This window comes from Crinia signifera, chromosome 3 (genome assembly GCF_055691185.1).
Source record: "Crinia signifera chromosome 3, ASM5569118v1, whole genome shotgun sequence".
NCBI classification, from domain to species: Eukaryota; Metazoa; Chordata; class Amphibia; order Anura; family Myobatrachidae; genus Crinia; species Crinia signifera.
In genome coordinates this window covers 208,677,775-208,682,040 of record NC_139219.1, presented here as the reverse complement: position 1 = coordinate 208,682,040, position 4,266 = coordinate 208,677,775, and positions in this window count along the sequence as shown.

Below are 4,266 nucleotides of genomic sequence, written 5' to 3'. Positions count from 1 at the left end.
TGCCCCATTGTTTCTACAGATGCATTTAACATTGTTCAACCTTAAGTTCTATAAATAAATACTATACATTCTACTATAGATCAGACCCAAATATAAATGCAACATGTATTAGTAAGACCATTTACATGTATAGTTCAATTGAAAATACTATTAAATGAACAGGAATATATTATTATATCATGACATTAGTAAATGTTACTGTAATTTGCTTTGTATGTAATAATTTCATAATGTTGCCAGTCTTGATAAAATATGTTCTTTATTATGTACTTTAATAGTAATGTCTACTATGCTATTGCTTTTTATAGAACAGACAAATCACATGAAAGTACAGAGTACAGCATAATACTGATCTACTGCTGACCTCATGCATTAGATCTACTGTTTAACACTTTACTATGCTGGAGGAGAGGCATGACTTATATTAGGCCCATTACCTTAACTACCTGGTTTTTAAACCTATCCTTGGTCCTCACTGACAGCCCAAGTTTGATAGTTCTCCTCATTTTAAATTAATGGCTCATCAATATAGACAGTATGTAGGGACCTCTGCAGAATATTTCAGCCGTGTGATACTGTACATTGGCAGGTTAGAGGCAGGAATTAACATCAATGTTCTTTCCCAACACATTTCTTGAAGGTCACAGCCCAGCATCTCATTTGGTTTAGGTGATGGGAATGGTTTTCCACAACCAATAGCGGTATGATAAATATCTATTTCAAGAAGCTTAAATAATAATTGTAATAATAATCACCGGACACTCAATGCATCTTATTGGTGAATTACAGTAGACAGCTACTTATGCGATGGAGGCTGGTTGGCTGATGCATTATATTGTCCAAGCAGCAGTCCAAACTATTAACCTATATTGGCCTATTGACTTGATACATGAACTTTGATATACTTTCATTGCTTTGCAGAGCATTCATGTATAGATACAATGGGACTGATTATGAGTTAGATGCATATGGCGCTGCTTACCGTTCCTGTGAATTTTATAATACTGCAAATGCACCAACAAATAGATTGTTGACTGCGCTTGTTCCAGAGCAGGCGTAAGCACTCAGACTAGTGTACTTACAGTATCTAGTATGTATTGAGGGATCTGTCCATCGTCGGACATCACTATGGGCCGTATGTAACAGCGTACGCGTTCTCCAGAGGTACGGGAAGCCGGATGAACTTTTTTTAAAGTGGCAAACACTAAGGGCCTTATTACACTCTCAGAGGCAAATTCCATCTCAAATGGAAATAACCATGTGCACTGCAGGGGGGGAAGATATAAAATGTGCAGAGAGAGTTAGATTTGGGTGAGTTATTTTGTTTCTGTGCAGGGAAAATACTGACTGCTTTATTTCTACACTGCACTATAGATCTCACTTTGAAGTAAAACCCCACCCAAATCTAATTATATCTGCACAAATAACATCTTCCCCACCTGCAGTGCACATGGTTTTGTCCATTTGAAAAGGAATTTGCCTCTGAGAGTGAACCAGAATAAGGCCCTAAATCAGTTCCCATGTGTATGCAATTTACTGTGATGCCGTGGCAAATGATGAATGCTGCCAATTGGCACTAGTTAATAACAAAAGTAGGTCTGGAAAAACAGGTTATACTTTTATAGAGGAGGAAATACACCTTAGCAATAGGTGTTGTATAAGGCCATTGTGCAAGATTCAACCACAGAATGTGACCACTATGGGCTTGTGCAGAGAATACTCCAACTCTATAAGTAAGGTATACAAGCTGAGGTTCTGCTCACAGATACTATTGCCTTGATCACTACAAGTCCGAATACCTCTGAAACATGAAGTGACAGTGGGATTTATTTATTTATTAACAGTTTCTTATATAGCGCATACATATTCCGCAGCGCTTTACAGAGTATAGTTGAACAGTCACATCAGTCCCTGCCCCAGTGGAGCTTACAATCTATATTCCCTAACCATGTACACGCACACACAGACGTTCTAGGGTTAATTTTTTTTTGGGGGGGGAAATCAATTGACCTACCACTATATTTTTGGATTGTGGGAGGAAACCGGAGTAAACCCACACAAACACGGGGAGAATATACAAACTCCGCACAGTTAGGGCCATGGTGGGTATTGAACCCATGACCTCAGCGCTGTGAGGCAGTAATGCTAACCATTACACCGACCGTGATGCCCCAATATGGATGACAGGTGTTCAGGATGCAGGCGGCCAGAATCCTGACTGGTCACGTAGGTATCCTGCCCCTTGTAACCCTACCTTGAAGCAGCCTAGCCCCTCTTCCCCCCCATAGCCACCCCTAAGTGCTCTCATCCATGTCAAAATCTAACCCTCCCACTTCCCCTGCCGCACGCTAGCCAGCCCTGTATACTTACTGATCGGGATGCCGGCTGTCAGATAATTTGTTGCTCAGTGCTATTGCTTTAGAAGTAGTATTTCTGAATATGGTCCTGTGGTTTATCTACGGTGCAATAGAGTATCAGTACTGACTTGTGGACCAATCAATTCATAGCCTGTAATCGGCACATCCCACCTATAGGCATTGCAAAGAGTTTATTACTGTGAGCTCACTGGCAGCGAAGCCTAATGCTGGGTACACACCAAAACGATTTGGGCACAATCCCATCAATCTGGATCCAATTCAGACCGATTGGATGCAGATTGGGTCAAAATCGTTTGGTTGGATCCGAATTGGATCCGATTCCGATCCTACCTGCTGCAGGTAGGATCTGTCTAATGTGGGGTACACACCAGGACGACCCGCTCACAATGCACATCGTGAGCGGGTCGTCAGTTTCTCGTCCGACCCGCTCACGATGACGCGGGGGGGCACGACCCGCTCACGATGTGCACCGTGAGCGGGTCCGATCCGATGCCGACCCGCACCCGGCTGTATGGTCGTCATTGAGATCCTACCTGCAGCAGGTAGGATCTCAATAACGACCGACCGACCCGCGGGACCGCGCATCGGATCGGTATCGGTCCACACCAGGTCAGAAAAGGGCCCAATCAGCACACAATCTACATCCAATTGATCGGAATTGGATCTAGATTGTGGGGATCGGGCCCTAGTCGTCCTGGTGTGTACCCAGCATAAGATCCATTCATCTGAATACAGATGGGATCCGATTGGGATCGGATTGTATGCAAATCGGACCGCATGATTTGCATACAATTTGCATACGATTTGCATAACCCCATTTGTTTAACCCCTTCCCGACGGGGCGTTTTTTGTTAACTTTTTTTTTCTCCTCGCGTTCAAATAAGCGTAACTTTTTTAATTTTCCGGCTATATAGACACATGAGGGCTTTTTTTTTGCGGGACAAGTTGTACTTTTTAATGGTACCATTTACTATACCGTATAATATTCTGGGGAATCAGGAAATAATTCAATGTGGGGTAAAATGGAAAAAAAAACGCAATTAAAAAAAACGCAATTCCCCAATTTTGCGCTGGTTACGGTTTTTTTGGAGTTCATAGTTCGTTTAAAATGATGGGTTATCTTTATTCTATGGGTCGTTACGATTCCGGTGATACCAAACTTATATAGTTTTCGTTACGTTTTACCACTAAAAAAAAAAATAGAAAATTTTACGGTTTTTCTAATTTGCGTCACGTCGCCATGTTCTGCGGCTTATAACTTTTTTATTTTTCCACCTACGGACCTGGGTGAGGGCTCATTTTTTGCGGGCTGAAGTGTACTTTTTAATTAATACCATTATGGGATATGGGCGACTTTTTGATCTCTTTTAGTTACTTTTTTTTGGGTAGGCGATGCGACCAAAAAACGTAGTTTTGGCGTTGGGAATTTTTTTCCGTTTACGCCTTTAACCGTGCGGGATAACTAATGTTATATTTTAATAGATCGGACTTTTAGGAACGCGGCGATACCAAATATGTTTATTTTTTTTATTTTTTATTTATTTTTATTTGTGAAATGGGGAAAGGGGGGTGATTTGAACTTTTAATATTTTTTTTATTTTTTTTTTATTTTTTAACTTCTTTTTTTTTTTTTTTACTTTTACTACAAGGCCCCCTAGTGTACTTGACCACTAGGGGGCGCGATCGCCTGTACTAGGTTCAGCCATAGAGCTCTATGGCTGAACATAGTGATTTTCAGCACTTCCTATTACATCCTGCCTCAGGCAGGATGTAATAGGAATGCTGACATGGCCAGCACAGGGGTCTACATTAGACCCCTGGCTGCCATGGCAACCGATCGGCACCCTCCGATCTCGCCGCGGGGGGCCCCGATCGGCGCCGGAGGGGG